The 11252-nt window shown below is 47.3% G+C and overlaps 1 protein-coding gene across 1 annotated transcript in view; it reads left to right on the forward strand.

The window, feature by feature from the left end:
* ADCY5 (adenylate cyclase 5) overlaps positions 1-11252 on the forward strand; it is a gene marked incomplete at its 5' end in the record, with an annotated part of 36272 nt that overhangs the window by 5627 nt on the left and 19393 nt on the right. The gene's annotated exons all lie outside the window — the stretch shown is intronic.

Consider the following 11252-nt stretch of genomic DNA (forward strand, 5'->3'; position numbering starts at 1 on the left):
ATCCCGTGAACTCCCCTGTATAGATTCTGCCCCCCAGTCCAGTCCAGTGATTAGGAACAAAACTCTACTCTGGCTCAATACAGTACACAATAACCCAGAAAGGTAGGCTCTCTGGATTTCAGAACACTATAGCCACCAGAACCTTTTGTAACTATAGTCCCATTCCAGTCCAAGAGCAAGGTTCAGACTCTTAACTGGCCTCTAGGACTTTATACAATAGCAGCTCAATCTAGAGCTGTGCAGTTAATCTTACCAAGGTAGCGCCATTTGGCGAGCAGCAGGCACAGGAAAAAGGCTTGAAGTCCAGTTACCACAATACAGACAAATTAGAAAACCAGAATAAGTTTATTCAGTATAGAACTTAGCACAGACTAATAAAGATTTAAAAATAACAAGCCTAGGCAAGTTTTCCCTTAACTAAACAGTAAGAAGCATATTTACCAACATTAGGGTAGCATCCAAGAGTTCAATATTGCCCCTTGGAATAGTCCAGGTACCCCCAAGGGGGTTTGAGGAGGAACATCCCCTCCTTGCCTTCATGTGCTCTAAGGCACAAGGGGATCCTTTGTTCTCCCACAGACCACATGGCAAGACAAGAGCATTTCAGGGATAAGTCCACAGAGCAGCAGAGATAGCAGGAACAGAAGAGAGAGAGTTCCTCTCATTGGGAATGCCCAGATATAGTGCAATCCCAGTCTCAAATTAGCCCTGGGCAGTGGCCAATTGGAGTAGACATGGGAGTGTCCAATTGTTGGGTTGCCATGGGGACAACCTCTGAATGGTCAGTACTCTTGAAGGCCACACCTGCAGTCATGTGGTCCCCAAATTCCAACCACCCCATGGCGTACATGTGTCTTTGCCTGTTTGCTAGGACATCTGTTCTCTGCCAGCATTGAAGTGTGAAGAATGTAGGGTTATATGGCAGGCCTGTTGAGGCCATATGGCTTCAATAGGAAATCAACACAGCAGGGTATCAGCAAGACACATTCCAGGGGAGACATGAAACCTATAGAAATCAATATTTCTATACACCTTCCTAATAGCCTCAGGCACACCACTGCATAACATAGGAGCCACCACAGGGAACACACGTGAACAGACAGTTACTGATTCTACCTAGTTGCAGGGTGGCATCTTCAGAAAGCTTGGCTTAGAGGAGGGGAGGTGTCGCAGTGCGGCACAGCAAGAGAGGCAGTCCTGCAGGTGTGTGGATTTCCTCAGTACTCATTCCTCAGTGGCGGCTCCTAATCGAATGCCTGGTGGAAGAGCTCCGTTTTACAGACCCTGCGGAACTGTAATAGGTCCCACAGGACTCTGATGTCTTCTGGGAGCTCATTCCACCGGTTTGGAGCCACCACTGAGAAGGCCCTGGCTCTGGTGACGGCCAGTTTGGCATCTTTTGGACCAGGGAGAGTCAGGCGGTTTTGGGTCCTCGACTTCAGTGCTCTCTGGGGGACATGTGGGGAAAGGCGGTCCCTCAGGTAGGCAGGCCCCCAGGTCAAAACCAGCACCTTGAAGTGAATCCGGTATGCTACTCCGTTTTACAGACCCTGCGGAACTGTAATAGGTCCCACAGGACTCTGATGTCTTCTGGGAGCTCATTCCACCGGTTTGGAGCCACCACTGAGAAGGCCCTGGCTCTGGTGACGGCCAGTTTGGCATCTTTTGGACCAGGGAGAGTCAGGCGGTTTTGGGTCCTCGACTTCAGTGCTCTCTGGGGGACATGTGGGGAAAGGCGGTCCCTCAGGTAGGCAGGCCCCCAGGTCAAAACCAGCACCTTGAAGTGAATCCGGTATGCTATTGGCAGCCAATGCAATGCCTTCAGCACAGGCGTGATGTGCTCTCGTATAGAGAGACCCATCAACAGCCTGGCAACTTAGATCGTCAGGCTAGAACAGAGTTCAGAATCCCCCTTTGGTCACAAAAGCTCCATGATTGCCAACTCCAGGCTGGGAAATTCCAGGAGTTTGGAGGGGTGGAGCCTCAGGAGGGCTGGGACCTCAGTGGGGTACGATGTCATAAAGTCTACCCTCCAAAGAATCCATTTTCTCTGTAATCTGGGGGTCAGTTGTAATCCCCGGAGATTGTGGGTGCAGGTCCCATAGCCAGGATTTTGTGGCTTGTGGGGCAGTTTTTTCTTCTGGTGGGGCTGAAGTCCTCAGTGCAGAAAGAAAAGCCATTTAGCCAATAGAAACCTGTTACCAGGATAGTGACTCAGCTACTGTGGAACCAAGCCTTTTACAATCAAAGCAGAGAGGCTTCTGCAAATCTTAGACACAGAGTGTGACAATAGCAGGATGGAAAGGGGGGGGGGATAAATGTTCTTGGTAGATGGCAGGTGTGCCACTGGAAATACTTGTTATGGGTTTGTCCAGTAGACCCACTCCAATTTGTATAAAAACACATACAACTTTATTTACAAAAACAAAGGACAAACAACACATACGGGAAAGAATGTATACAGTTCAGGAAAGAATGCAAACCAAAACAAAAAACCTCGCTGGCTATTCTACTCACTATTTTTCCTTTCAGGCACAGCAGGGTGGAAGTTAAAAAGAGCTTTAAGGTAGTCTCTTCTCTCTCTGAGTCTTCTCAAGCTGTCTGTTCTACATAGATGTTCTTAACCATTTGGCCAATAGAAAGCTGTTACCAGGATAGAGCTCTAAATGGCAAGCTGTCATCCACCGTAGATGACAGTTCTCAGCTGCTGCAAGTTAATCACTTCTGCCAGCCAAAGCAACAAGTCTGATAACAAGCCGGGAGGTGGGAGTAATGACTTCTGCAGTCAAGAAAGCCAACACTAAGACAGAAAAACTCTTTTAAAGGAGCAGTTTCTTGACACAGAGTTAGAAGGGATCCTAGAGGTCACCTACTCCAACCCCCTTGCTCAGTGCAGGAATTAGGCAACTACAGCTTAAAGGAACATACGCCTTTTTAAAAAGTTTAAAAATGACCGAAAACAGCATTTACAGGAGAAATTCTTGTGGGGCTGTGCCTTTAAGAAATGGGGCAGAGCTCGCCAAAGCCCCACTGTAGCTATGGGCCTGTGTGGGTGACCCTGGAGCGTTTACTTCCCCCCCCCAATTTAGCCTACTTCCTAAGGTTATTGTGAAGATAAAATGACGAAGGGCAGAAACCTCTGAGAACTTTGGAGCAAGGGCAAGATTAAGATCATTACGTCCACTGTAGTAGTTGAGAGAGGAGGTTTTACTGCTGCTTGTGAAAACTGTGCCTGATGATACGGAAAAGCAGGCCCTTGTGCTTGAGTGTTGCTCAACAGCAAGCCCTCTCTGTACATCATTAAATCCTTTCATGGTTGTTTCTGTGTGAGATCTTGATTTGAAGATCTCACCTAAGTGTGCGTGTGGATTGTACCCCTTGGAGACAACGAGGTGGAAATGATCCCTCTACGTCTGAAGCTTTGGGAGGGATCCAGAGGTGGAAATGGATGCGCTCAACGAAGAAGTCAGCTAGTCAGCTCAGCAGTGCTCATACCCTGGGCCAAGGCTGTCACACCAAAGCCTGATCATTGATTTTTATGGAGAGGGGACTTTCTTTTCTATATATAGAAGTAAGGAAATTTATTGCTGCTGTTGAAGGAGAAGGAAGGGACACACCATGGTCCATACATAAATTAAAAGTCCTGGTCAGTTCTTTCATGGCAGCAGGTGAAGGGATGAGCAACTATTATATATATATATACACAAATTAAGAAATCTAAGGTAAGAAATGCAGGTTGCCAAGCAGAACTAAGCCGCCTGCGTGCAAGTCTTGTAGCACTTTAAATTGTGGTACCCTTCTGAGGCTAGGAAAGAGCAGGCATCCCACATGCAGAGTCAGTCTACTGTTCTGCAGTTTGTCATCTGGGAGAAAGCAAATCACATGGCTGGTCTTATGAAAACGCATGCTCAGGAAAAGGCAGAACGGTAGAAACGAAGAAGGCCCACTGGCAGTACTGCGCTCTCACTGGCCGTCAGCATTTTCATAACCGTCAGGATTTAATTGTCACCAGTGGCATTATTAACACTTGTAAGAGCAGAGTGGTGATTCCCTACGAAGAGGAAGAATAGGCACAGAGTTCTCCCTGCCCGTACCCCAAGCAAGGCTCCCTCTAAGCCGTGGAGTCTTGTGAGCAAGGCTCTTTTTGTAGAAAAAGCCCAGCAGGAACTCATTAGCATAATAGGCCACACCCAACAGCAAAACCCATTAGCATATTAGGCCACACCCCTGACAGCACAGCTCGTTAGGCCGCACCCCCATGTTACCAGAAGTGTGCTCATCCAGCCACACCCACCTTTCCCTTCTTATTCTGTTTACCTTGTTTGTTGTCAAAACCAGGGCTTTTTTTGTAGCAGGAACTCCTTTGCATGTTAGGCCACACACCCCGAATGTAGCCAATCCTAATGAGTTTCTGCTATTGGGTGTGGCCTATTATGCTGATGAGTTCCTGGTGGGCGTGGCCAACTCAGGAGCCAGCCGGAACTCCGTTCCTGTGCGTTCCTGCCCAAAAATAGCCCTGCTTGTGAGCAAAAATCCTACTTCGTGAGCTACTGGCATTAAAGTTGTGAGTGAGTGATTTGGCTCCTGCATAAATTAGTTTGCTCCGGAGCCCATCCTTCCTGAGCTAAGACAAAAATGCGTGAGCCGGAGGCTAAAAAACTGTGAGCTATCTCACACTCACTCAGCTTAGAGGGAACACTGACCCCAAGTCCTGCTCCCTGGTCTCCAATAGTGTTTGATAATAGATACGAACCTTGCAGCTTATATTCAAAACATATTTAAGGTCGGTTGAGATCTACTCATTTTCAGCCAAACAAGCTAGATTTGCACCTCTACAGCATTGCAGGGCAGGATACGGAGTCTCTCTCCTCTTTATCAAATACAACATGGCAAGCCACATGGGCTTTCCGAAGTGTCCTGGCCATCATGAGACATCTGGGGTCCCATGAGGAAGCCGCCCCGCATCTCCACTGCCCTGCTCTTTCTCCCTGTTCTCCAACATGCTCCCAGTTGGCAGGAGAGGGATGTTGTCCAGGTCGACTCTGATCCCACAGTTGGGGAAGCCCAGACATCTGACCCAGCAATTCATCTTGTGAGGCTTCTGGGGGAGAGAGAGAGGAAAATCACACACCAGGATAAGGCTACCTTGGAGACCGTCGAAACTGGGGAAAGATTTGTTTACAGACACCAAAAAAATGTGCCTCGTATTGTCAGGTTGTCAGTCCGCCTAGCTCAGTACTGTTTACTCCAATAGACAGCTGCTCCCTAGGCAATTGGAGAGGGAAAAAGTCTTTCCCAACACCTGTTACCTGAGGTCCTTTAGCGGGAGATGTCAGGAATCAAATCTGAGACATTCTACAGGCAAAAGCAGGCGATCTGTTACTGTATCCAATATAAACACAGGATCACTTAGGGTTTCCAGGCCCCAGGTAGGAGTGGGGGATCCCCCTGGTTTTGAGGGCTCATTTCTGCCGCCGGCCGGCTGGCCAGTAGGGGAAAGCCCTGCCCTCAACAGCCACGACCCCGTGTGATGTCCCCAACGTGGTGGCAGTATTGCCCCACCTACTCCCACCCCCTGCTGGCGAGAGCTTAGGACACTGGCAACCCTAGGATCACTTCTAAATGTAGCAGGTAAACAGCTACGCCACAGCAATTTCTACAGCTGGTAACCTAAGAACGGAGGCAAAAATGTCATCGTCCGATTGTGTGAGTAAGTTAAAGGTAAAGGTTCCCTTGCTCGAAAGCCAGTCGAATCCGACTCTAGGGTTGCGGTGCTCATCTCCATTTCAAAGCCGAAGAGCCAGCGCTGTCCGAAGACGTTTCCGTGGTCATGTGGCCGGCTTGACTAATCACCAAGGCGCACGGAACGCTGTTACCTTCCCACCGAAGTGGTACCTATTTATCTACTTGCAATTTCTTGCTTTCGAACTGCTGGGTTGGCAGGAGGTGAGTAAGTTAGCTGGCCCCTAATTTGATTTTTAGGAGCTGCGGTGGCTCAAGTGGTTAAGATGCTGAACTGCCGGCCAGAAGGTCGGTAGTTCAGCAGTTCGAGCCCCGAGTGCCGCATGATGGAGTGAGCTCCCGCCTCTGGTCCCAGCTCCTGCCAACCTAGCAGCTCGAAAGCAAGAAATTGCAAGTAGATCAATAGGTACCGCTTCGGTGGGAAGGTAACAGCATTCCGTGCGCCTTGGTGTTTAGTCATGCCGGCCACATGACCACAGAAACATCTTTGGACAGCGCTGGCTCTTCGGCTTTGAAATGGAGATGAGCACCGTAACCCGAGAGTTGGATTCGACTTGCTTTCGAGCAAGGGAAACCTTTACCTGATTTTTAGAACCCCTTCTGACTGTGTGGGACGATGGCTTGGAGACGGTGTCTGAGAACAAAAGCTAGGAGGAGAGCTCACATTTATTCCACTAAAAAATCCATTTAAAGCAGAAGTTCAGCTTGTTCGCTTTTCATAATGATCAGCAACATTTTTGGAGCACCCCTTAACAATGCTACATCCTTCTAAGTCCATGGAAACTGCTCTGCACTGTTTACTGGTGTTGTGTCTGTAACGGTTTCCAAACATTCCGTTCAAACAGAAGAAGCGCTTCAGTGATGTTGCTGATATAATTAAATAAAATAGTGTGAGAAAGTGAAGTTGCTTTTCTCCTGAACTCTAGACAGTTACCCAGGGCTTTTTTTATGGGGGAATGTGCCGGAACAAAGTTCCAAAACATCTTTGGCAAAATTATTTTTTAAATGTTTAAAAGTTCATGGGTTTACAGTATACAGATTGAAAATTCCCATTTCCCTCTTGAGAGTTCTGGTACCTCTTCCCCCCCCCCCCAAAAAAAGCCCTGCCCTTACCATGTTTTATTGTTTTGCTGAGATTAATCCACTTGGGAGTGTATTCTTCACTTTGTATAAGAGAAAACTGATGTCAAATTAGAGGTAGCCTTTTAAAGAAATCATTTGAAAATAAAATATCCTTTAGGAATTTTGTACAGCCACGACCCAGTTTGGTGTAGAGCCAGTTTGGTGTAGTGGTTAAGTGTGCGGACTCTAATCTGGGAGAACCGGGTTTGATTCCTCACTCCTCCACTTGCACCTGCTGATGTGACCTTGGGTCAGTCACAAGCTCTGGCACAGCTGTTCCTGAAAGAGCCGTTTGTATCAGAGCTCTCTCAGCCCCACCCACCTCACAGGGTGTCTGTTGTGGGGAGGGGAAGGGAAAGGAGTTTATAAGCCGCTCTGAAGGGTGGGGTATAAATCCAATCTCTTCTTCTTCTTCTTCTTCTTCTTCTACTACAAGGGATTTTGATCAACTGAGAGCAGGTCGAATTAGAGCTTTTATCACGTTGCAATGAAGGTATCAGTAATAAGGTGAAGTAAATAAGCAGGTTTTTCCCAGGAAGAAATTGGGGGGCTGCACTCTTGCCACTCATGAAATTATTTTAATTTACCCTGAGAGCTTCAGTTAAGACTCACTACACGCTGAATCATATGCAGCCAGCCACAATCTAAGTGTACCCATTTCTTCAACCAGATGCAAGAACATTGTGTTACATTAATTTAATTGAATTAGGCATCTGTCCAAACAATTACTCTCTGCACAGTATGCACTTTAATTAGCAAGTTATACAGATGTTAGTTTTTCACCTCTGTATACAAGGAGCTGCGGTGGCTCAAGTGGTTAAGACGCTGAACTGCAGGCTGTGGAAGGTCGGTAGTTCAGCAGTTTGAGACCCGGGTGCCGCATGATGGAGTGAGCTCCCGTCTGTAGTTCCAGCTCCTGCCAACCTAGCAGTTCGAAAGCAAGAAATTGCAAGTAGATAAATAGGTACCACTTCAGTGGGAAGGTAAAAGCGTTCCGTGTGCCTTGGTGATTAGTCATGCCGGCCATATGACCACGGAAACGTCTTCAGACAGCGCTGGCTCTTCGGCTTGGAAACGGAGATGAGCACCGCAACCCTAGAGTCAGATTCGACTGGCTTTCGAGCAAGGGAACCTTTACCTTTACTTATACAAGTTCACCCAGCATGCTGGTCTGTGAAGGATAAAGCTTAGAATGGTGCTGCCCAACAGAATTTGACAGTACATTCCCAAGCAAAGTTTCATCCTTCTAAGGCCACTGAAGCCAATGGACTTAGAAGGGTGTAACCCTGTTTAAGACTTTACTGTTAAACGTGAAAGAAGCCATGCCTGTATTATAACTGGATGAAGATATCCAGACAAGGTAAGTTTGTGATATCCAACCTAACTGTTCAGCTTTTCTCATGTACTTTAGCCTGAGCCCAGATTACTGCCTTGTTTCAGATGAAGCTCAAAGATAGAACTGACTGTCCTGTTTTTACACTAGAACGCCAGAGGAAATCCTTTGGCAGAGGCAGCAGTGCCACATAGTGTTCAAGCTGAAAAGTTGTAATGATGGTATTATGGAGCTGTTACATATTACACCAGTCCTAAATGCGTTTATGTGCTGTGGATTCCATAGAGCTTTCATTGAAGTATGTGTGTTTAAACTGTAATCTAAACCACAACTCAAAAAAGTCCCAATTGAAGGCAAGTCAATATTTTGAGGCTCTAGGTCCAGAGTCATAAGCCTCCCTCCCTTCTAGTCTTTCTTCAGTGCAGGAAGGCAGTCTGCACATGTTCATTAGTATCTGTGCCCTAACTTCTGGCTAACTTCTTTGAAACTAGAGGAGTGGTCTTCATGCTTGAGATCCAGAGCACATGGGGCTATTAATGGGTTTATTTGCATTGACCTGTAGATACCATTGTTGTTGGTTTTTTTAACAGATACCATTGTATAATAACTCGACCGTTGTTTTGCCTTAAAATAAGTAGTTATACACCAGTAGGGAAAATGAGATTGATTGACATTGATGCAGGAACAGAAGGTGAATGGACTGATAAAGAAGGGAAACACATTGCAGATATTATTAATAATAAAAAGAAGAAAGCAATGATATAGTACATTTTTTAGTGTTGAAGTGCTTCATATGCAGTTTCCAGTAATCAAAACCCTTGTAAAGTAGATTAGTATTATCTCCATATTGGAGACAGGAGGGCTGAGGTTGAAAAATAGTGGAGTACTTATGTAAACTAGCAAGTGAGATCTGACCTAGGGATATTTCTGGCTCACAATTTACACTCTTAAGATTAGGGATGGGCACAAACAAGAAAAATGGATTTCTGTTTCAGCTCATGGTTCATGGGGCCACATGAACCACAAACCTTCACGGACCTTTGCTTTATGAACTGGTTTGTTTTGTGAGGTTCGTGATGTGGTAGAACAGCCCGCCTGCAGGCTAGAGATGCCAAACTCACGGCAAGTCTCCAGCTGACTCTCCTCTACCTGCCCTCCAAGTTTGGTGAGGATTGGATTTAGGGGGGCGAGTTACAGCCCCCCAAAGCAGGTGCCCTCAGGAAAGGTCTCTCTTGGGAAATCACAGCCGCAGGTTCAGGAGTGTGTTGAATGGACCCCCTGCAAGCTAGAGGCCTCAAACTCACAGAGGTGTTCAGAAATAAGTATGAAGGAGGGGTGGTGGAGTTCTGGCAAGGCAACTGTGATGGACTGCACTTTTAAGAAGCTTAGAAGTGCTGTACAAATGTCAGGGTCAACAGCAAGTAAATCTCCACACACGATTCCAGGAAACATTATGCTTTATTAGATTACAGGTCCGTTGCCATGGTCTACAGGGATATTGTTAGGAATGACAATGAAGTGGATGCATCCCTTCATATAACGTAATGCTGCAAATGGCTAAGCAAATGAAATCCAAGCAAGCGTGCGGGAATTCTCCCGGCGGGAGGTTACATAATGAACGGGAAAGTCTCCGTGCCCCATGAGAGCAGAAATACTCACACCAACGGTGGAACGCAAGCCCTCCCTTTTCCTCAAGGTTAGTCAGATAACCCAGTCTGGCAGCGCCAGTTCGCACGGTCTCAGGAGAGCCTCCCTATCGCTGTTTACAGCAAGCTAGCAAAGCAAGCACGCGCCGTAGCACCACAGTCAGGAAAGGACAGGTGCTCATGAAAAATGGCAGCTAGCTGACATCTCCCAGTTTGTCCGGGAAACGGCTGTGGAATTTCCGCAAAAGGTCAGGGGCCCAAACATCCTTTCCCTCCACCCATTCCTGATGTTGGAGACCCCAATGCACCCATTCCACCAGATAATACAATCATCCACATTTCATTTTAGAGTCCAGAATGTCTGAGATCTCGTAATGTTCTTCACCCTCCACTAGGAGGGGGGGGGGGGCTTGCCGGTTCCGGATGCCATTGATTAGTTTCTGGACTGTGTTTCAATAAGCTGAAATGGAAAATTGGATGGACATGTTTTAGGTTCTTAGGCAAGTCCAATTCAACAGTTACTTCATTAATCAACCGAACCACTTTAAAAGGACCAATGTATTTCCACGCCAATTTTCGACAGGACTGAGAAAGTCGCAGATTCTTTGTGGACACATATACTTGATCTCCAGGCTTCAGAACCCAACCCTCCACCCGTATCGTATCATCCTGGTGCTTGTAAGCTGCCTTGGCAATGTCCAATGTTTCACATATCTGTGGCCACGATTCCCTTAATGCTTTACACCAGTCGGATGCCTTCCCCCCTTTCCCGGGGTTTGATGTTAGAAAAGGAATCGGGGAACTGTCATAGCCAAGAGCAGCTTTGAAAGGTGATACTCCTATAGATGAGTGGTGAATATTATTATAACAAAATTCAGCTAAAGTCAGTAATTCCACCCAATTGTCTTGTTGATAGTTTGAGAAACACCGTAAATATTGTTCAAGTGTTCGATTAACACGTTCCGATTGCCCATCAGTCTCTGGGTGGTAGCCACTGCTCAGCCCCCGTTCTATCCCCATGAGTTCCATGAGCTCCCCCCAGAATCTCTCCCTTATTATAATTGAGTAGTCGGTGCCAAAATTCTAAAACGCGCCCCGTTAGTGTATGGGCAGAAAAAATGCCACTCAGAAGACGCTGGCTGCGATGACTGGCTCCCTCAGCGAACCTGGGCTGCCATTGGCTGGGTGGCTGGGAGGGGAGGGAGCCAGTAATCGCAGCAGCCAGCGTCTTCTGAGCGGCAGTTATTCCTGCCCTACACTAACCGGCCGCATTCAGGACGGTGAAGAGAGCCAGCCGGTAGGTCCGCCGGGTCCCCCACCGCCCACCTCAGGCCAGCGAACGGGGCCGTCAGGCCCCGTCCGCCGGGTCCCCCCCCCGCGACCACCTCAGGCCCCAGCCTTCAAATCCC

The sequence above is a fragment of the Gekko japonicus genome, unplaced genomic scaffold (genome assembly GCF_001447785.1).
Source record: "Gekko japonicus isolate JY-2015 unplaced genomic scaffold, Gekko_japonicus_V1.1 scaffold659, whole genome shotgun sequence".
Classification (NCBI taxonomy): domain Eukaryota; kingdom Metazoa; phylum Chordata; class Lepidosauria; order Squamata; family Gekkonidae; genus Gekko; species Gekko japonicus.